Here is a 23,746-nt window from a genome sequence, read left to right as displayed (position 1 = left end):
CAGATGAAGTCTTAGTATTTTTTCCATACTAAGACGGCTGCGCCTGGCTAAAGAAAGAGGAGAAAGGAGGACCAGTGATTGGCATGAAATTTGCAAATGAATACTAAAGTCTGTACACAGATGCACGTTCCAAGAGTTGGTGTGAGGGTTTTTTTCTACTGTAAAGGGAGCTCTATCTACCCACTCCTGAAAGGTGGCTGCTTGACACTTTGTCAAAAAAGAGATCGAAAGATGGCATGGCTTTGCATAAAATCTGCATATGCTAACCTATATATATAGCTGTACATTTAGAAGTGTGGGTTGGATCCAACTAAGTCACAGTTCTTTCCCTGGCCTCTACACACCTCTCCTCCTCCAGCTGCTCTCCTGTCCCATGGCAGGCCTTGCTTTTATGTTCTTATGAGTACATTCAAGAGAAGTGCTTGCTGTCAATCCGCAGCAGAACAGCTGCATTGTCATCTCCATGCAATGCATGTTGTATCTCGATACCTAATGGACAAAGAGTTCAATGTTCTTGCGCAAACATATGATTTAGCCTACACATGTAGGACTTTATGTCATGTTCATGTTACCCCTCCAATACATGGAGATGTGGGGGGGGGTAGAGTGGGGAGAACAGACGTGAGAGCAGGATCTAGGTTGATGGGATCCCTGCTGCCATTCCGGGTAAAAGCTTCACACACCCTTTCTTCGAATGAGAAGTCAGCCCTATTTTCGTTGGAACAAATGTGCTCCTTGCAAGTCAGATGCAAAGCCTGGTGCTGGAAAAAATGTCTTGGTTTCAGCAGGCCGGCAGCTCTATTATGTTAGTAACTGTCTCGCCACAGTCATTCAGAACACAAACGCCATCACATAATCCCCTTGCTCTGTGTGAGATAAGCATGGTTGCCATAAATGAAGCCCTTAATTTCTGGAGGATTAAATCTTCCCTTTAGATGTAGATTTTGTTTAGATCATACTTTTTAATCAGCACAGACTGAGAATCAAAACAGCCCCTTAAAAGGTTTTTTTGTTGTTGCTTTTACACACATTATCTAAGGCATATCAGTAGATATTATCTCACAAAAACATTTGTTGGCCACACACAATTTTTCCACACCATATAAAACGTGCCATAATTTTAAGTAACAGGTTTTAAAATGGAGTCTTTCAGTATTTGTTGGCAGGGGCTGTAGCTCAGTGGTAGAGCATCTGTTTGGCATGCAGAAGGTCCCAAGTTCAATCCCCGGCATCTCCAGGTAGGGCTGGGAAAGACTTCTGCCTGAAATCCTGGAGAGCTGCTGCTGGGTCAGTGTAGACAATATGGAGCTAGATGGACCAGTGATCTGACTCGGTATAAGGCAACTTCCTATATTCCATTTGTATATTAAACAAAAAAAAATTCCCTACTGTCTGCTTTAGGGCAATGAGTCAAAGGAAAAATGATTACTTGCATCAAAAATTGAACAAAGGACGATTCATTCTTCAACCATTTTTGAAGAGAAAGAGTGACCAAGAGATAATATTTCCCTTCAGACTGTAGAAGAGGAATGGGGAATGTGACTTTCCAGATGTTGTTGGACTCCAGCTCCCATCAGCCCCAGCCAGCATGGCCAATGGTCAGGGACGACGAGAGCTGTAATCCAGTGACATCTCAAAGTCTACAGATTCTCTGCCTCTGTTGTAGAATGGGACAGAGAGGACTTGTGAAAGGGGTCCCATATGGCAAGACTGCAAGTTATGATGACATTCTAAAAATGTACTAATTTTCTTCAAGATCATTTACTTATGTCATTACATTCATGCCACATCTTTCTTCCATCACGGCACCTAAGAGAGTATACATAGGGTTCCGGTGGGTCTCCCATCCAGGCACCAACCAGACGCAAACCCATTTAACTTCAGCACTGTGGTAGCTTCATATGCCTTCAGACTCTACCCTGGGACATAGTAACTGATGGCTTTCAACAAACACAGGAATGATGATGTTGCTAACTAGTAATTTTAAGTTTCCACCAAATTCTACCTGATGTGAAATTTCAAGGCAAATTTGGGTCTTCTTGGGCAAATGGAAAATATGAGGAATTTTGAGGGATCGTGAATAATGAAGGGAAATCAGCCAGATTCTTGCCCTGAAAATAAATCATGTACATTGACCTTCCTTCTGAACACCCTCAACGGGTGCCAGCAACCTCCGCTGCCTGCACCCCCACCCTCTCCCCTGGGGGGGAACCCTCATCTTTGGAGAAGGGCATTGAGGCAGCAAACAGCAAAAGGCTCCATCAAAGAAGGAAGAAGCCCTTGGAGAAGGGGGGGCAGAAGAGGCAGAGGGAGTCATGTATGGGGATGAGCAGGGGAAAAACCTCACACAATTTCCCTTTTTTCGTTTCTTTTCTTCAATGAACTTGCGTTACATAAATCAGTTAAAAAACAAAGTGTGGGGGTAAGCAGAATAATTTGGGCACAGACAGGTGAGCATACTTGCTTGAATTTTAATCCCATCCTGAAATGCAGAGTTTTGATAAGAGGGGACTGCAGGGGAAAGGACCATTGTGACTGGTTATCCCTTAAGAAAAGGAAAGTGCTCTTGCACAGCTGTTGGATAGCAGAGGGACCCACTGCTTCCAAAAGATGGCTCCTCCAGACAACCTATCTATTAAGCATTCATCCTGACTGACTTGCATAAAGCTTATGTGGAGGTTAGCTTATATCTGGTCTTTACTAAGCATTCATTCTGCTTTGTTTGCAACGAGGTTATACAGCCACGAGCTTTCAGCCTGCATTCAGCCTGATTTGCTTGGCGGGTGCTTACACGTCCTCCCATTAATCACTCCTTCATTCCACACTTTTCAATGCATTTCCTGATCGCCTTCCAAACTCCAAAAAGCCCGTTTCTTTTTTAAAGTGGGTTTGTTGCACTAGGGCGACACAGCGCATTAATCCACTTTCATGGTGCAAACCAAAAGTCCCAGTATGTGCTTGAATCCCTCTGGCAAAATACTGACCAGTACGGAGGCAACCTCAGTTTACAAAATAATTTGGACATTGGAGGTGGGGCTGATTTGGCCCTAATCAATTCCGTTCACAAACAAAACCGTTTTAAGTATCATTGCAATGCGATCTATGCAGCAATCACGATAGCAATACAAAATCCCTATGTGGCCGTGAAGCCTTGGCCTGTCACTATCTCTCAGCCTAACCTAGCTTGCAGGGTGGTTGTGAGGATAAAGTAAGTGGGGAGGGGAAGAATATACACCACCCTGAGCTCATTGGAAGGAAGGAAGAAAGGAAGGAAGGAAGGAAGGATATAAATGTAATCTGAAAACATAGATACATTTCTGGGGGGCTATACCACTGAGTTTTATTTTGCCATATTTGTTCAACAGAACATAGGAGCAACATAGGAACATATGTTATAGGAACATAGGAACATTTTTTCCCTAAACAATATGGTTTTTTTAACCCTTTTTATTTAAGATGTTTTTAAAGCTTTTTCAAATAATGTTTTTAAAGTTGTTTTAATATATTTTATGGTCTGTTTTTATGATGTTTTAAAGTGTTTTTACTGCTTTTGTTTGCCACCCTGGGCTCCTGCTGGGAGGAAGGGCAGGATATAAATTAAATAATAAATAAAATAAATAAATAAATATGAAGCTGCCTTATACTGAGTCAGGCTATTGGTCCATCTAGCTCAGTACTGTCTACACTGACTGGCAGCAGCTCCTCAGGTTTCAGACAGGTCTCCTAGCCCTACCTGGAGAGTGAACGTGGGATCTTCCGGATGCAAAAGAAATGCTCTGCCACTGAGCTACAGCCTTTCCCCAGTCCTCAGCAATCCATCCATCAGGCCATAAAAACTTACACAGGAACACAGGAAGCTGTCTTATTCTGAGTAACACCCTTCATTAATCCAGCTCAGTCTTTTTTATTGACTGGCAGCTGCTCTCCTGGATCTCAGACAGGGAATCTTTGCCTACCCTACCTGGAGATGCCAGATAGCTGGTATAGCACAGTGGGGAGGAGAGCCTGGCTGGGAGTCCAGAGTCTGCGAGTTCAAATCCCCACTCATGTCTCCTGGGTGTCAAGGGCCAGCTAAATATCACCCCCATGTCCCTGCCACCTGTGCAGCCGTGGGCAAGCTGCCTAGTCCCAAGAAGCCCAGTTGCCCCCCAGCTGGCAGTTGTGGACAAGAAAGGGGCTGGCTTGTGCAGCTGTGGCAAGCTGAGCAGGCTCTGGCCAGCTGGGGAGGACTAGCATAAACCGCCTTTGAATACTGCTTACCATGAAAACCCTATTCATAGGGTAGCCATAAGTCAGGATTGACTTGAAGGCAGTCCATTTCCATTCACCTGGAGATGCCAGCGACTGAACTTGGGACCTTCTGCATATGCAAAGCAGGTGCCCTAACCCTGAGCTGCAGCCCTTCTGGACAGAGAGGGAGGAAGGGAAATGGGAGAAAAGAGCACTGCATTCCGGTTATAGCAATCTTGTCTTGGGAGATGTATCTCTCCTGTAGGGTTCCAGTTTAGGATGTGGTCTTGGCAGTGTTTATCTATGCTGGGGGTGAGAGAAGCAGAGCTTGGAAAAGTTACTTTTTTGAACTACAACTCCCATCAGCCCAATCCAGTGGCCATGCTGGTTGGGGCTGATGGGAGTTGTAATTCAAAAAATAACTTTTCCAAGCTCTGTAGAGAAGAGGGCTCATTTCTCAGATCTGGTGGCAAGCCTGGACTTCAGCCAACTTGGCCACAAGCCAGGAAGGAGGAGGAAAACAAACGTTGCCCCACCGGCTTTCCTTTGTCCCAGAAAGAAAGTGATTTCTGGCAACTTTTGAGGCAAAAGCATGCTCACTTCAAAAGTTGAGAAGAAAAGGGGGAGAGGGAAAATGAAGGTGGAGACAGACGTTGCCAGGCAAACCAGTGATTCAGGTTTATAAGAAGCAGTACTGGTCACGAATGAGTAAGTGTTGTTCTGAGTAGGAACGATTTATAGCTAAGGACACTTTTAAAGGTAAAGGGCAATATGGATGAAACATGTCTGATTGCCAGGGGGCCCATGGGGTAGACAAGAGGTTGGGAAGCTCTTCAGCATCTGGGACCACACAATTTTTTTCCCCTTGTTCTAAGAGCCACCAGCACTATGGGTAGCATTGGGAAGTCTGAGAAGTAATATGTTGGGAAGCGTGTATGGTTAGCACTAGAAAGAAGCCAAAACAGTTATGAGTCAGCCCTAGTTCCCATTATGAGAGTATCATGGCACATTCTTCAAATTCAGCTGGTATTTGGGTAGAGAGCATGCATCTCCCTGCATAAGAGGTCCTAACTCTCATTTCTGATATGAATTGGGCAAATACAGGAATTGTGACTCGTTCATGCTTCCTGTATTTACACACATCATTAATGCCAGTAACCTCACTCCCAGTTTTAACCATACGCAACTGTAGTTTTAGAGTGGCTACTTACACATCCCCCCCCCTGGAAAGAAACCCGAGGGCACAGCTTTGCATAAAATGTGCATATGTTAATTTATATGCATGGCTGCTACTTTTTAAAATAATTGTTATCATTTAAATAGATATGCAGTACATTTTAACGTAGTGGGTAAGAATGGGACCAGTGACCTCTGTGTCTGCTTATTCTGTTGTACTGGTGCTAACTCTTGATGGACACCTTCAAGGTCCCTCCTCCCTCTCCTTAGGGTTCTTTATCCTGAAAGCACACTTGGACTGGACAGCCTTTCAAACAGAGGTCACTTTCAAGCAGAAGATTGTCCTCCGAGAGCCCTTCATATAGAGGACTGACCTCTGCAAATTGAGGGCTCTTCCAGACTGTCGCTATTTTCACGTGAAATTAAATCACGTACTGGCAAATTTAAGTTGCACAATTATAGCTGATTGAGAGGTCTTGTGCAACAAGTCCGTTTCTCCGAAAGATTGGACCTTTTGCAATAAGGGATGGAAAAAATGCATTGGTAAGTGTAGGATAACACTTGCTTTGACACAATGTTGGTTATGTCCACATCATATATTTAAAGCACATTCACATGATTTCCCCCAAAGAATCCTGGGAATAATAGTTTGCTAAGGGTGCTGGGAACTGTAGCTCTGTAAGGAGTAAACTATAGTTCTGTGGATTCTTTGGGGAAACCCATGTGCTTTAAAATTATGGTGTGTGTGTGACTGTCATCTAACCTCTCTATATAGAAATCAGAATGAATGCTCATTAAATAGCCAACACTGCAAACAATCTCCCTGCAAACAAATCAGGGTGAATACTCAAGAAACAGGTCACCTAGAAGCAACCTAAGACACATGGCCATCTTAAACCTCATTTTCAGCTTTAACCATGACTGTTACCCTTGGCTCTGTGAACAGCTGCTCGTATAGTGAGCTGCCAGAACGATGGCTCAGTGGGTGACCTTGGGCCAGTCACTGTCTCTCAGCCTAACCTTCCTCACAGGGTTGTTTTGAGGATAAAAATGGGGAGAAGATGAACCAGGAGCTCCTTGGAGGAAAGGTGGGATATATATGTAATCATATTTTTTTAAAAAAATCCACTGGAAAAAAGAAAATGTCTTTATACCAAGCAGTTAACAAATGTGCCTTTCATCTCAAAGCACACACACAGAGACATGTACATTAATGAGTCTCGACTGTATGGCTGTGAGAGCAATTCCACAGTTACACCTCCCTAAAGACTTGTGAAAGCATTACCTCAAAACATCAAACACGCATATTTGAGGGATTGTTTCTTAGTTTGCTATTAAGTCTTTCAAAACTGTTGTGTTAATGAGCCCTTTCCTCTGATGAAGAAAATGATACTTTTCCTTTTTCCTCCCCGAGGTTTGAAGCAACAGGAAAACTCAGAGCCTGGGAAGACAAGAGCTGTGCGAAAGATAAGATCCTGTGCTTTATGTATGTGGAAGGTCCCAGGGTAGAAACACACTCCGCTGTTCTGCCTGTTCCAGTGTGTCTCCACCTCCTTCATCTGAAAACGGGGGCACACAATGCTAGTCAAACCCTGCCCCTTTTTACTGTAAAACCTGGTGGGAGCAACTTGTGGGGTTTTTTTGCATTCAGCTTCAAAAATATTTTACAACTGGTCGGCAGATCAGCCCATTTCCCCTCCAGTTGTGGCTAACAGGAACACTTTGATCTGGCAACTAGTATATTTACAGCCCCAGACTTCATCCTTAGCTTTGTTAGTTGAAGGATTTCTGCTAGCAGAGCTACAAAAGGCCTCTGTCAGACACGGTGGTCAGCCCTAATCAATCAGGATAGGGCACTAGTTCTTCTGTGATAGTCTGGTGCCTCCAAGATTGTCATGATTTTGAAATGAGGATTCAAGCGCATACTGGAACTTACTCGTATTTTGCCACCAGAGAAGCTGATTAGAAGTTCAATTGAAGGTGTCGGACTCGTAAATATAGAAGGAAAGAGAGAGAAGCAACCCACAGCTTTGTTGGGGGTAGCCTGAGATGTTTCTGCCGCTCCAGGCGCCTCCACCACCCTGTATTTTCACTGGAAGTTTTGTAAACACTGTTTTTTAAACATAATTTTATTTGTTATTTAATTTTGTAAATTGTGTTGTTTTATGGCTGTATTCCTGTAATTGCGTTTTTCTTGTAAGCCGCCTTGAGGGCCTTTTGGCCATAAGACGGGGCATAAATAAATAAATAAAATAAAAACGTTAGGTTTGTGCTGTTAAAGCGGGTTACAAAGGGTTCTGTCACCCTAGAGTAACAAATCCATTTAAAAAAATAATCAGACTTTTTGTGGCTTGGAAAGTGACAGGTAAATGCATTGAAAAGTGTGGGATAAAGAAATGACTAACGGGAAGATGTATCAACAGATGCATAAACAGCAGGCAAATCAGGATGAATGCAGGACAAATTTTCACTGTTGCATAACCGCTCCACAAACAAAACAGAATCAATGCTCAATAAAGACCGGGTATAATCTAACCTTTGTGTAAGTTTTGTGCAAGCAAATCAGGATGAATGCTCAATGAACAGTTTGTCTAGAGGGGCCCAGAGCAGGGTTCTTCCTCTCTGATGCCATTGGTAACAGTAGGCAATCAGAAAGTTCAAGGAGTATTTTCATTTTGCTGGGCTTTAAAACTATCTTTGCTCTTTTGGTACTGAGATAGTTCTGCTGATATTGATAGTCCATCTACAGCGGACTGCCGATAATCACTTCAACACTAGGTTACTTTTCCGAATGGAAATTATCATTACATTTTGCTCAGACACCCATAAGTAGAGAAGACGTTGAATCCAGATCTTTGGGAAGCATTTAGAGCAGGGTGTGGGGAAGCTGTAGCCCTCCAGGTGTTGCTAGATTACAATACCCATCATCCCTGACCATTGGCTATGCTGGTTGGGGCTGAGGGGAGCTGGAGTCTGGGAGATGTGGAGGGCCACAGGGTCCCCATCTCTGGTTTTGAGGCTTCACTTTCCCCACTGAATGCCTCATTTTATGCATCCTGACATTTAAATAGGGCTGCATACACACTGTACATTTAAAGCACATGACGTCCCCCCTACAATCCTGGGAGCTGTCATTTGTTAAGGGTGCTGGGAAATTTAGCTCTGTGAGAGGTAAACTACAGTCCCAAGGATTCTCTGGTGGAGGATTAGACAAATTCATGAAAGACAAGGCTATCAGTGGCTACTAGCCATGATGGTTATGCTCTGCCTCCACAGTTGGAGGCACCATACTTCCGAATACCAGTTGCTGCAAACTGCAGGAGGGGAGAGCACTATTGGACTCAGGTTCTGCTTGTGGGCTTCCCATAGGTATCAGGTTGGCCACTGTGAGAACAGGATGCTGAACTAGATGGGCCATTGACCTGATTCAGCATCCTCTTCTTGTATTCTTAAGTCATTTGCTTTATTTTATTTTATTTATTTATTTTGTTTCATTTCTAGACCGCCCATAGCTAGTAGCTCTCTTTAAATGTATGGCATCTATGTAGCCTTTCCAGGTAGTCTGGAATGCCTCCTTTTAGACAGTGCAGTAGATTGCAACGCTATACTTCTGTTATATGTAGGTTAAGTTAGTTTAGTTTAGGTTTATTGAACTTACGTATCTTGCTCCACAACAAAAAGTACCAAAGTGATTTACAATAAGTATAAAACACAGTAATAAAATGCATAAACTTATTAAAAACATAGGCAGAGTAAAAATATCTAATTGTTGGTGCTACCCAAATGCCCAGGAAAAAAAAAATTGAAATGATGACAAATTTGGCCTTGGGGGGATCTCGGAGGAGAACATTCCACAGACAGGGAGTGACTGCAGAAAAGCTTTCCTTTTTTTGGTAGTATTTAATCCTAGTTATCAAGGTGCTGCATGTGATTTTTGCCTATGATGTCCCAACACTGGGGTGGGCACGATAATGTCACTAACGCTCACAAACCAAAAATCACATGGGCTGCCAAAGAATTGATCAGCAGGGTGGGAGGAAGAGCCTGAGGATTGTGAGGGCAATGAAGAAGGAGCAAAATGGAGCCCTGAAGAAGGATAGCAGTGAAAGAGCACACAATTATAGCAAAGTATTTCTTATTTTCGATGGGGGGGGGTTGGTAAGCTGTGCCAAATGTACTACTTTTGAAGCACATTTCAGAATTAGAGAATACAAGACGGACCATCAACAAAATGTTGCTCCGTAGGCTAGGGATGTAAAGAAGGCATCATTTTCTGTTCCACCCTGATTTCCTTACATGCTGCACTGTTTCTGTTCCACTGCAGTTTCTCTTCCACCAAAAAATTCCATTTCTGGCGAAATTATATAACTTATGTATTTTATGTGCATTTGGAGGAAGTGGATTATCTGGATCCATTTCAATCAGGCTTCAGGCCGGGACATGGGACTTTAATTTTAGGGGTGGGGGGCCTGCCTGATCGGCAGACGGGGAGGGGGACATGTGTAAGTCGGAGGGGAATAGTGTGGGGAGCCACAGCATTATGAGGCTTGGCGGCAGATACTGGAAGGGCGCAGGTGGCAGGCCACGCCAGGTTAGGGGAACAAGGGATAGATGTATTGTACCCATCCCTTGTTCCGGGCCTGCCCAAAACCAGAAGATAACTGGGGGATGTAAGACTCCATCCAACCTTCGACTGCTGTTGTGTAACGCCAGGTCTGTAGTTCAGAAAACATCGCTCATCCACGATCTTATCCTGGATGAGAACGCAGACCTGGTGTGCATTACGGAGACCTGGCTGGATGAGGCCTCGGCTCCTATACTTGAGGCCATGTGTCCAGCGGGTTTCCAATATGCACAGCAGCTGAGGATTGGTAGGCGGGGAGGGGGAGTGGCAATTATCTATCGGGAGTGCTTGGTTTTCGCCAGACCTCCTCTCCACGAGACCAAGTTTGTTGATTGTATGTACTGGAGGTTGGGACCAAAGGGCAGTTTAGGAATTCTGCTTGTGTACCACCCACCTCGCTGCACAACAGACTCCCTGACCGAGGTACTCGAGGTGGTCTCGGCTGTGCGGTTGTTTACCCTGAACTTATTGGTTTTGGGGGATTTCAACGTGCATGCCGAGGCCGCTCTCACTGGAGCCCCTCGGGATTTCATTGAAACCATGACTTCATGGGAACTGCACCTAAGTAATATGGGTCCCACCCATGTAGCCGGTCATACCATTGACCTTGTATTTGTCTCGGGAGAGGAGGGAAATGATCTGAAAATGGGGACTGTCTCTTCTAGCCCTGTGTCATGGTCAGACCACTACCTGGTGAAACTGGATCTCTCATTGCCGCATACCCTCCGCAGGGGACAAGGACCTATTAGGATGGTCCACCCCAGACGCCTGATGGAGCCCAAAGGATTCCTGAATGCGCTGGGGGATTTGGAGCTAACTGAAGGACACCCGGTCAAAACCCTGGTGATGGAGTGGAACAGGGAGATCACTAGGGCAATAGACCGGGTGGCACCGAAACGTCCTCTCCCCCTGAATAGAACTCAGACTGCACCCTGGTATACACCACGGCTACGCAGTCTGAGACAGGAAGTGAGACGACTAGAGCGCCGATGGCGGAAGTCGTGTGCTGAAGGCGATCGAACACTGGTTAGAGCAGCAATAGCGGCCTACCAGCGGGCAACAAAGGCAGCAAAAAGGCAATTCTTTGCTGCCTCTATTGCGTTGGCGGAGTGTTGTCCCAGGAGGTTGTTCCAGGTGGTCCGAAGCCTGGTCGGTCCAGTTGTGCAGGAACCTATGGAACACTCAAAAGCCTCCTGTGACACATTTGTAAAACACTTTGCCGATAAAATCGAGCGCCTAAAGGGCAAGATTCCGTACATCGTGGCTACAAGTAGTGGTCCAGAGGCGGCCAGTTGCAGGCCGGTGTGCTGGGATCGGTTTCAGCCTCTTCTTTCTGATGAAATGGACAAGGTGCTCTCTACTGTGAAACCAACCACTTGTTTACTTGATCCTTGCCCTTCATGGCTCGTTATGAGCTGTAAAGAGAGACTGGGCAAGGGGATCAAGGCAATGGTAAATGCGTCCTTGGAGGAAGGTGCAATGCCATTAGCCTTCAAGGAGGCAGTGATAAGACCTATTCTGAAAAAACCCTCCTTGGATCCCCAAGACTTAAACAACTTCCACCCAGTCTCCAATTTACCATTCTTGGGCAAGGTGATTGAACGTGTGGTGGCTAAACAGCTACAGACACACTTGGAGGAAGCAGATTATTTAGATCCTTTCCAATCGGGCTTCAGGACTGGACATGGAACTGAAACAGCCTTGGTCGCTCTGGTGGATGATATGAGGAGGACGTTGGATAGAGGAGAACATACTTTCCTCGTCCTCCTGGACCTCTCAGTGGCTTTCGATACCGTCGACCACGGTATCTTGTTGAGTCGTCTGGAGGGACTGGGAATAGGAGGCACTGTTTTACGGTGGTTCCATTCCTATCTCTCCAGTAGATATCAACGGGTAGCATTGGGGGATGAGGTTTCAGACCCTTGGCCCCTCAACTGTGGTGTGCCACAGGGTTCTATCCTCTCCCCCATGCTATTCAACATTTATATGAAACCGCTGGGAGCTATCATCAGGAGTTTTGGGCTGCAGTGTCACCAATATGCTGATGACACGCAGCTCTATCTCTCATTTAAACCCTCACCAGAGTTGGCTGTGGATACCTTGTCCAACTGCCTGGAGTCCGTAAGTGGATGGATGGGAGAGAACAGGCTGACGCTGAACCCCAACAAAACCGAGGTGTTGCTGGTGGGGGATAAGAGAAGGTTGGGAAATTTAGACCTGGTGCTTAATGGGGTGAGATTGCCCCTGAAGGACCAGGTCTGCAGTCTCAGGGTCATTTTGGACTCCCAGCTGTCTATGGAGGCGCAGATTTCTGCAGTGAGCCGGGCAGCCTGGTACCAACTTCATCTGGTACAGAGGCTGCGACCCTATCTTCCTATACATCTGCTCCCACGAGTAATACATGCCCTGGTCTCCTCTCAATTAGACTACTGTAATGCGCTCTACGTGGGGTTACCCTTGAAGACGGTCCGGAAACTCCAGCTGGTACAAAATGCGGCGGCATGCTTAATAAAGCAGACCCGTCGCCGGGACCATATCACCCCAGTGCTGATTGAGTTACACTGGTTGCCAGTTGTATACCGGGCCCAATTCAAGGTGTTGGTATTAACCTTTAAAACCCTATATGGTTCCGGCCCAGTTTATCTGAAGGAACGCCTCCAGTATCACCAAATATGCCGCCAAACGAGATCAGCCTCACAAGACCTTCTCTCGGTCCCACCGGTGAAAACAGCTAGGCTGGTGCGGACCAGGGAGAGGGCTTTTTCGATCGTGGCCCCCACCCTCTGGAACTTGCTTCCCTTTGACCTTTGGCATGCCCCCTCCCTGATGACCTTTCGCCGCGCCTTAAAAACCTGGCTTTTCAGGCAGGCCTATGGGATCTCTGGGGTGGGTTAGGTTTTATACTGTATCAGTGTAGGAAGGTTTTTTAGATGATATGATATTAATACTGTGATTGTTATGAATATGTTGATATTGTATTTTATATTGTGTACGTCGCCCAGAGTGTCCGTTAAGTCGGACAGATGGGCGACTAATAAATAAAATTTTATTTATTATTTATTATTGGTGGATGATATGAGGAGGGCGTTGGATAGGGGCGAATGCACCTTCCTTGTCCTCTTGGATCTCTCAGCGGCTTTTGATACCGTTGACTACGGTATCCTTCTGGACCACCTGAAGAGGTTAGGCATAGGAGGCACTGTATTGCAGTGGTTCCATTCCTTCCTCTTTGGTAGGTACCAGAGAGTGGCATTGGGGGATGAGGTTTCGGATCCTTGGCCTCTCACTTGTGGGGTGCCACAGGGCTCCATCCTCTCCCCAATGCTGTTCAACATCTATATAAAGCCGCTGGGAGCTATCATCAGAAGATTTGGGTTGCAGTGTCACCAGTATGCTGAAGACACGCAGCTCTATCTCTCATTCAAATCTTCACCGAGGTTGGCTGTAGAAACCCTATCCAAGTGCCTGGAGTCGGTGAGTGGCTGGATGGGAAGGAATAAGCTGAAGCTGAACCCTGACAAAACCGAGGTACTGTTTGTGGGAGACAAGGGAAGGTTGGGGGATGTTGACCTGGTGCTCAATGGGGTACAATTGCCCCTGAAAGACCAGGTCTGCAGCCTGGGGGTCATTCTTGACTCCCAGCTGTTCACGGAGGCTCAGGTCTCGGCTGTGAGCCGGGGGGCGCTGTATCATCTCCATTTGATACAGAGGCTGCGCCCCTACCTTCCCAATCATCTGCTCCCATCTGTGGTACATGCCCTGGTCTCCTCTTGCCTAGACTACTGTAATGCGCTCTACATGGGGTTACCCTTGAAAACGGTCCGGAAGCTGCAACTGGTACAGAATGTGGCGGCTTGCCTGATTAAAGGCAAGATCACATCACTCCAGTGCTGAAGGAGTTACACTGGTTACCGGTTGTTTTCTGGGCCCAATTCAAGGTGTTGGTTCTGACCTTTAAAACCCTATACGGTTTCGGCCCAGTTTATCTGAAGGAGCGCCTCCAGCATCAGCAGTGATGCCGCTCAACAAGATCAGCCTCAAAAGGCCTTCTCTCTATCCCACCAGTTAAAACAACTAGACTGGTGAGAACTAGGGAGAGGGCTTTTTCAATTGTGGCCGCCACTTTGTGGAATTCCCTCCCAAATTATTTCCGCCATGCCCCCTCTATGATGAGCTTCCGCCAGGCCTTGAAGACCTGGCTCTTCAGGCAGGCTCTTGGGGTGGGTTAGGTTTTATTATTATTGTTGAGATTTTTAATGTTTTAATGTATTTGTATGTTTTTATTTTGTACGTCGCCCAGAGTGGCTGGACAGCCAGCCAGATGGGTGACTAATAAATTTAATAAATAAATAAATAATGTAACTAGCTACATAATTGTAATTATGCTATTCCACCCCATTCAGCGCAAAGGAAACACAATGCAAATGGTGAAGGCTGGGGTGGGGGCAAAGTAATAGTCACATATTGTTTGCAGACTGAAAGCAACAACAGGAGCAAATACCAATAATATTTGCTAGACTGATTTCCGTTGCAGACATGGGGGTAAATAGAGGAACACTGGAAATTTATGCTCCCATCTCCATTTTCATTGGAATTCTCTGCCATCCCTATCATGGATGGAGCGCTCCCGCAGGCCACACCCTTCTTCACAATACCCCCTTCCCCCTTCCCCCTGGTTTCCGTCCTCCCTAGCCAGTCAGCATTCCGTGGCCACTGAGCATGATTTGTGGCATTTGCAAGATTTCAGATTCTGACCAGTATTGGTCACACCTCAAAAACTAAAGGAAGGAAGGAAACTGCATAGGAGCTTCACCAGTCTTGGTGGTTGCAGTTTGACAGTGCCGAGGACCAGATCCGATTAATCAATGTACTGTTTTTAATCGGTGATCAAGCCATTAAGTGATCAATCATAACAATCACTGCCTTTAGCCTTTCTTTTTTAATTAAATAGATTTAGAACTCTGTTCCTCCTTGGACTTGCTAGGCTGTCTTGGGTCATTCCTCCTCATCCGCTATCGGAACTTATATGCCAAGGCAAGATTTAATTGCCTTCCGTCGGTGATGTTAGAAGGCTGCTTTAATGGTGTCCCATATGAAAGCCGTTTTTGTATTTATACATTGAGAGAGATTGAAACAATTGCACATATTCTTTTCGCCTGTGATATGTATAAGGATGCCTGAACTAGACTTATTTTACCAATTATTAAAACTTTTCCTGGTAGATCTACCGATTGGCTTTTAAAGCATTTTCTATCTGATACAGATAAAGCCACTACTAAATCTGTTGCAAAATTTTTATATGTAGCTCAGTCCATACGTAAAAGGATATCTGATATTAGTTTGCCTGTTTTAGAAGGACTGACAAATTGCTAATACTGTATCGGATTTTTTTTAGTTGTTTCTTTCTGTTTTTAAATCTGACTGTCTAACCAAATGTATATTGGGTCTATGACTGTAAATAAACATTACTTACTTACTTACATTAAAATGGTATTCATAAGAACATACGAAGAGCCTGCTGGATCAGGCCAGTGTCTCATCTCATCCAGCACCCTGTGGCCAGCCAGATGCCCATGGGAAGCCCACAAGCAGGACTTGAGAGCAAGAGCACTCTCCCCTCCTGCTGCTTCCAGCAACTGGCATTCTGACCGTACAGACATTGTGGCTAGTAGCCATTGATAGCCTTATCCTCAATGTATTTGTCTAATCCTGTTTTACAAGCCATCCAAGTCGGTGGCCATCACTGCCTCCTGTGGGAGCAAGTTCCATAGCTTAATTATGTTCAGTTGCAAGAAGTAATTCCTTTTGTCTGTCCTGAATCTCAGATTCACTTAATGTCCATGAGTTCTAGTGTTATGAGAGAGGGAGAAAAACTTTTATCTAGCCTTCCCCCCCCCCAATTCTCTGTTAAAGCCTCCAGGTTGTCAGTATTTTGCAAGAGAGATTCAAGTGCATACTAGAAATGTTGGTTCACACAATTAAAGTAAATTAGTATTCTGTTGCCCTAGCACAATAAATCTATTTAACAGCCAAGCACACACTGTTTTGCTGTTAGGAAAGTAACTGGGGAATGTACAGTAATACCTCGCATTAACGTACTCAATGGGACCAGAGTGAGTACGTAAACAAAAAATGTCCTTAAAGTGAAGCACTACCTTTTAAAACTTTTTTCCCCTCTCCTTCATGCGGAGTCTCAAAGCCCCGCGCTAAAGCCTCTGCTGTTGCCGCGCCCCTCAGCTGATTGCGATCGCGCCTCCCAACTGATTTGTGGTGGCGCGATCGCGTCTATTTCCACCCCCACGCGCTAAAGCCTCTGTTGCTGTGCTGCCGCGCCTCTCCCTAACCCTAACCCTGTAAGTGGTTTGCTAGCTGTGTTTCTGGAGAAATACAGGCATATGGAGCATGTAAGTTATAGCGAGGTGACGTTAAGTGAAGCGACATTAAGCGGGGTATGCCTGTACTGAAAAGCGTAGCATGAATAAATGAATGACAAACAGGAAGCAAATTGGGATGAATGGTCATTGTTGTGTAACCACCCCATCAACAAATCAGAATGAATGCTCAATAAAGATTGGACATAATTCTAATCAGCCCATAAGGTATGGCAAGTAGGGTTGCCATATTGTCCGGTTAGCTGGGTTTTACCCAGATTCTAGCCATGCTCCCCGGTGCCTGCTTAGGCCATTAGGTGGCCCAGATTCCCAACTTTCATTAAAAAAAAAGCAAGTCTTCAGCCCCTTTGGAGCCAGAGATACAAAGCAAAATGTAGAAGCAGTTTTCTGCCAATTTTGTGAGAAATCAGCCTATTCCTGCCTCCCATTGTTCTTAGCCAATGAGGGGCACCACAGCTGTCCTGAGAAAATCAAGAATTTTAGTGGGCCTGCCTGCTGCATATGCAGAATCTAGCAGTTTAGAAAACTGCACATGCTCAGTTGATCAACACATGCAGCTTCACCCCTTATCCATAGACTGGTTGAGTCAGGAAGGAGAAGCAGCCATCTGCCTCTGTATCTTAGGGTATGCGTCTTAAGTGGTGAATGCATCTTAAGTGGTGAATGCAATGGGAGGGTCTGCTTGCCATCATGGAGGGTGGAATAAAGGGGGCTGAATCCACCAAATGCTTCCTCTCCTGAACAAATACAAGATATAAAAGCAAGCCTCTCTGTAGAAAGGCTGAGGTATTAGTATTTGCATTTTTCAACCCTGCCCCCACCCTGTTAAATGGTGCTTGGACTGCCTTCAAGTGGATCCAGACTTTATAGTGACCCTATATAGGGTGTTCATGGTAAGCGGTATTCAGAGGTGGTTTACCATTGCCTCCCTCTGAAGCTGAGAAGCAATGACTGGCCCAAGGTCACCCAGTGAGCTTCATGGCTATGTGGGGATTCGAACCCTGGTCTCCCAGGTCATAGTCCATCTCCTTAACCACTACACCACACTGGCTCTCAAATGGTGCTTACTCCCAAGTAAAGATGCATAGGAATGCAGCCTCACTCACCCTGTTTCCCAGCAGAGCCAATGTTCAGCAATTCACGAAAAGCTAAAAAGTATTTTTTTAAAATACATATCCTTCTTCAAAATGACTGGCAGGCATCTCTCCACCAAAGACCCCACACACACAAATACATATATACATACACACAGACTCTCTCTATATTCAGTGCAGCGAGGGATGCAACCTTCTCCCCCCTTAAGACGAATAGGAATAGAACAATCCACCCCACACTCACCAGCTTCGGAAAGGTTATTTGCTTACTATGTGGTATATTTTACTCTTGATGCTACATGTCTGCAGGGGCAGTGGCTGAAATCCCTTATTCCTAATGCCAAATTAATAGAAACAAGCTTAGAATCTAGTGCTGTAGAATGCACTCAGCACATATTTAGAGGATCAATTTTCTTTATTACTATTTCACATATTAAAAGCCCAATTCTTGTTTTTGCAAGGACTGGGGAGAATTTCCTTTATTCAAAATTTGAAATGAAAATGATTGGTTTCTAGCTATCTTTTATACAGTCAAATTTCAAATATTATATATTTTGCCACTTTGGGAACTTTTTGTTGAAAGGCAGTGTATAAATATTTTTACTACGACTACTATTTTTGGCAGGACTCCATATACATTGTATGCTCAACATACTCTGAAGTTCAGGCAACCTTGCTGCACGCCAAGGTTTTATTCTTTCTAGTGGCATATTAAATTCTCTAAAGATAGAATACATAATTCCTATTTACTTGCTGATCTTCAATTGACTGTTCAGCATAAGCATAAGCTTGGGTCTTCAGGTACTTCAAACTTGTGCAGGAGTACAGTCTGGTGTTGGAAAGGATTCCATGACTGCACTGTTTGCTTTGAAGCTAATCAGGTAAGATTATTGACTGAATTGATAATATCGAAATCTTGATTTCTATCTGTGTTACAAGTTGTAGTGTTCATTTCACATTTCCTAATTGTTGGTAAGACAATCACTCGGTCACAATATTGCTTTTAACTAATTAATGGTGCATTTTTATTGTTTTTGTAAGCTGCCCTGAGCGCAGGATATAAATTCCCTAAATAAATATTCTAAAGTGTTGGAAACTAGAGTCCAGGCATTTAAGGCTGAAAATGTAAGTTCAAAAAACACACGATTCCTCACATCCTCATCCAGTTTTTGGTGGTAATTACTAGGGCACAAAAATAAACAAATGGACAATGTAACCATTCATATGCTTAATTTGCATAATTAGCAAATAATTTGCATAATATGCAAATTAGCCCACCCAGATTTCTGGTATTGGAATATGGCAACATTATGTGCAAGCAAATCAGTTTGAATGTTGAATAAACAGGTCATCTGGACGAGCCCTCAGTTGTTAAATGGCACTTTCTGCTCTGAGTTGCTTTGGATGCTTTTAAAGCAGAGAAGAAATGAAATAATAAATACATCTCCCACTGTTTGGGATCACCATTTACCGACTGTGGTTTAACCACAACAATTATAATAGATTGGGAGGTTAACAGAGAGATTCACCTGTTTTTTTTTTTTTCCTTTGCAAATGCTATTTCCTAGATTTGGGCCTCGGATATAAATACTCTTCATACTGAATCTCAGCGAGAGGCATAGTTAAAAAGGGGCTGCCCTTCTGCTTTGCATACTGACACAGATTCACATCTTTGCTGCTGCCTGCTTGGACTTCTCACAGTCATTTCATCCAATCAGAGTTGGGATTCGGTCCCTGGGGAAGCCTCAGGCATCCCACTTTGGCAGGGGGATCTCATTCCCATGGAAGGAAGCACAGTCTTTACACCCCCTTGTTCGACATTAGATGGCCACATTCTCATACATTCTACTCATTTCCTCACAGAAGTTCCTCCTCAGCAAGAAGAAAAACTATCCTGTGCACAGCAAAGGAATGTCCGTAGCCATCCACTCCATTTTACTGAAAAGTAAATACATTTCAAGAAAGCACTGAAACAGCCAGCAGTCACTTTATATTGCATGTTAAAAATCTGAGCTTGCAAGATCTTGTCACATGCCTCTGAGGGTGGTGGGACAGGCTACACATGAATCCCACAGTTGGAAAGGACCTCAAAGGTCGTCTAGTCCGACCCCTCCCCGCTAATGCAGGAAAATTCAGTTTTCCTTATAGATGGCCACCCAGCCTCTGTTTACAAATCTCCCCACCACATCCCGAGACGGTTTGCTCCATGGTTGAACAGCTCACATCGTCAAGATGTTTAGTAAAAATTGACTTTGTTGTTTATCTATTTTTTAATTAAATTTATATCCTGCCCTTCCTCCCAGAAGGCGCCCAGTTTGAACCCCTTGGCCCTACCCTCTGGAGCAATGAAGCAGAGCCAGCATGGCTTCTGCAAGGGAAAGTCCTGTCTCAGTAACCTATTAGAATTCTTTGAGAGTGTCAACAAGCATATAGATAGAGGTGATCCAGTGGACATAGTGTACTTAGACTTTCAAAAAGTGTTTGACAAGGTACCTCACCAAAGGCTTCTGAGGAAGCTTAGCAGTCATGGAATAAGAGGAGAGGTCCTCTTGTAGATAAGGAATTGGTTAAGAAGCAGAAAGCAGAGAGTAGGAATAAACGGACAGTTCTCCCAATGGAGGGCTGTAGAAAGTGGAGTCCCTCAAGGATCGGTATTGGGACCTGTACTTTTCAACTTGTTCATTAATGACCTAGAATTAGGAGTGAGCAGTGAAGTGGCCAAGTTTGCTGACGACACTAAATTGTTCAGGGTTGTTAAAACAAAAAGGGATTGCGAAGAGCTCCAAAAAGACCTCTCCAAACTGAGTGAATGGGCGGAAAAATGGCAAATGCAATTCAATATAAACAAGTGTAAAATTATGCATATTGGAGCAAAAAATCTGAATTTCACATATACGCTCATGGGGTCTGAACTGGCGGTGACCGACCAGGAGAGAGACCTCGGGGTTGTAGTGGACAGCACGATGAAAATGTCGACCCAGTGTGCGGCAGCTGTGAAAAAGGCAAATTCCATGCTAGGGATCATTAGGAAAGGTATTGAAAATAAAACAGCCGATATCATCATGCCGTTGTATAAATCTATGGTGCGGCCGCATTTGGAATACTGTGTACAGTTCTGGTCGCCTCATCTCAAAAAGGATATTCTAGAGTTGGAAAAGGTTCAGAAGAGGGCAACCAGAATGATCAAGGGGATGGAGCGACTCCGTTACGAGGAAAGGTTACAGCATTTGGGGCTTTTTAGTTTAGAGAAAAGGCGGGTCAGAGGAGACATGATAGAAGTGTATAAAATTATGCATGGCATTGAGAAAGTGGATAGAGAAAAGTTCTTCTCCCTCTCTCATAATACTAGAACTCGTGGACATTCAAAGAAGCTGAATGTTGGAAGATTCAGGACAGACAAAAGGAAGTACTTCTTTACTCAGCGCATAGTTAAACTATGGAATTTGCTCCCACAAGATGCAGTAATGGCCACCAGCTTGGATGGCTTTAAAAGAAGATTAGACAAATTCATGGAGGACAGGGCTATCAATGGCTACTAGCCATGATGGCTGTGCTCTGCCACCCTAGTCAGAGGCAGCATGCTTCTGAAAACCAGTTGCCGGAAGCCTCAGGAGGGGAGAGTGTTCTTGCACTCGGGTCCTGCTTGCGGGCTTCCCCCAGGCACCTGGTTGGCCACTGTGAGAACAGGATGCTGGACTAGATGGGCCACTGGCCTGATCCAGCAGGCTCTTCTTATGTTCTTATGTTCTTAATGGAAAACAGATTTGTGTGATCATCTGTGAGACAGCCCTTCAAATAGATGATGGAGCCAATGCATTTTCTGTTGCTCCAGGAGACAGCGTTTGCTGAAAGACGGTGGTATGCTTGACCGTGACTGAGATCTTGGTCACATACACACCATACATGGCTTCCCCCAAAGAACCTTAGGAGCTGTAGTTTGTCAAAGGTCCTGGGAACTGTAACTCTGTGAGGGGTGAACTAGAGTTCCCAGGATTCTTTGGAGGAAGCCATGCACGTTAAATGTGCTTTAAATGTATGGTGTGGATGTGTTTGAGCTTAAAATAAATTTACTCTTCTTCTGCGCTAAAGACCAATTGTTATTATGCAGTTGTGTTGTTTTTCTGCATAATTTGCATTTTCTTGAATGTTGCATAGTGTTTTGTTCAATTTTATCTGTTGCTTGATTTTAAAAGAAATCATTTTGTTTAATATGCTGTTTTGCATCATGTCCCTTCAATTTAAATCAAATAAATATCAAAGGCAGAGATAAGCAACAAGCGGGAGGGTGGGGGGGTTTGCCTTGGAAGTGGGTGGGGCCAGGGACAGCATCTCTCCTCCATCCAGAAAGACACACACACACCCCTCCCTTCTCACCCTCTGATTCACTCACTCACTCATACACACACACCTCTAATCTCCCTCCCTGCATCTGGATCACTGGGGAGAGCACACCTAGCGGATGCCAATACAGCTTAGGTCCCCGTTTCTGTGCTGCTATTAGCAATGTTGGAACAATGATCTTAGCTGAATTGGGAGTACCAGGAGGGCAGGTTAAAGTAGCCAGTGTTTTCCCCACCATCCAGCTGATGCCTGATCAGGTGGGGTTAGTGGGCGTTGCTCCCTAGAGCTTGGTGGGCTACACTGAAAGTGGCCACAGGCTACTCATTGCCCACGTGTGATCACATTTAACTCCAGATAAGGCACAAAGGATTCCCATATAGGCTCTGACTCTCTTTGGCTCCAGCCAGCATGGCCAATGGCTAGGGAGGGATTGCGGGAGTGGGAGGGCTACAGGGTTGATTTTAAAAAGAAAAGGGAGGAAAAAGAATTCACATGGAACAGGGGTTTTATAGTGCAGTGGTTCCCTCAAGGAATACCTTTTATCAGCTCTGTCTGATTCACCAGCTGTATCCTTATCTGGAGAAAGTGGACCTTGCTACAGTCATTTGTGCCCTGATTACAGCCAGGCTAGACTGCTGAAACATGTTGTATGCAGGACTGCCTTTGAAGGTAATTCAGAAGCTACTGAAGATCTTCCTCTTTCAATAAGCTTTTAAGTGGAGATCTTTATCCCAGGTTGCATCTGTACTGAAACTGTTTAACTGTTTTTATATGTGGGATTATTCTTAAATGCTTGCATTGCTTTTATATATGGAATTGTTTTCATGCTTCTTTTATGGTTGTAACTTTTTTATATATAATTTTATATTTCATTGTTTTAAGATGCCCTGGGACCTTGTGGTGAAGGGCAGAAGAGAAACCTAAATAAATCAATAAATAAACTTCAGCTGAAACAGAATACAATTGCCCGATTGCTTGCCCCAAATGTTTCTGGGCCCAATTTAAAGGGCTGGTGATCACCTTTCAAGAGTAAAGACTATGAGACCAGGTTGTGTAAATGACCACCTGTATGAACCTGCCTGGGCCCTAAGATTGACCACAGAGGGCCGTCTCACACGCTTGCTGGTAAGTGCTATCAGGTTGGCGGGCACAAAAAAAGGGCCTTTTCTGTGGTGGCTCCATCCTAATAAACTGCCATGTACACCTGACTTTCTCTTTCCTTGATTATTTTTAAATGGACCTTCAAGACCTGGATGTTTCAGTTCTAATTGACGCTGGTTTCTCATTTTAAAATTTTGGTTTTAACTGTTACTGATACTTTACATTTGCTTAGGTAATGTTATTTGAATATTGTTTTACTTAAATTTACTCAGTGCGTGTGTATGACACTGACCAATTAAAAGGCTTTGAAATTAATAAAAATAACTGTGTCACAGATCTCTAGGATGAATAATGAGAGAAATATAATTTTCTAGGTTAGATTTTCTGTAGAAACAGTAGTAACACAGGAAAGAAGCAAAGTAAGAAGAACATGAACAAACATACAAAAATGTAATTCTCCATCTTTGGAGATGGCAGGTGTTGCCAGCACTCCCATATGCTCAGAGGCACATGTTACCAAATTCTTCCAAGCTACACAGGAAGCGGGTTGGACTGTGAAAGACCAACCCAAATTGTGTTTGCATTTTGACAAATTTGTAGGGCGATACTATATCTTAGAGAGGAGGTCAGGTCTCCTGCTCCCCTGGTGTAGTTACTATAGCTGCCCAATTTCCCTGCTTTTTAATGTTTGATAGAAATATCTGTTGGCTATAGGTATGTTCTTAAACTGGAAGGTTTTTTTTGCCTATTAGTGAACATATATATAAAATAAAAACTCCTCTTGCAAC

General features: G+C 44.4%; 1 protein-coding gene and 1 non-coding gene across 2 annotated transcripts in view; one reads left to right on the top strand and one right to left on the bottom strand.

The window, feature by feature from the left end:
- Nucleotides 1-23,746, bottom strand: part of MAML2 (mastermind like transcriptional coactivator 2) — a 234,191-nt gene that overhangs the window by 36,937 nt on the left and 173,508 nt on the right. The window lies entirely within an intron of this gene.
- Nucleotides 1,166-1,237, top strand: TRNAA-GGC (transfer RNA alanine (anticodon GGC)). The gene has a single exon. It is a non-coding gene; the product is annotated as a tRNA-Ala (tRNA).

The sequence above is a fragment of the Rhineura floridana genome, chromosome 5, assembly GCF_030035675.1.
Source record: "Rhineura floridana isolate rRhiFlo1 chromosome 5, rRhiFlo1.hap2, whole genome shotgun sequence".
Lineage (NCBI taxonomy): Eukaryota > Metazoa > Chordata > Lepidosauria > Squamata > Rhineuridae > Rhineura > Rhineura floridana.
Note: the sequence above shows the minus strand (reverse complement) of the source record. Positions and strands in the feature narration are given on the sequence as shown.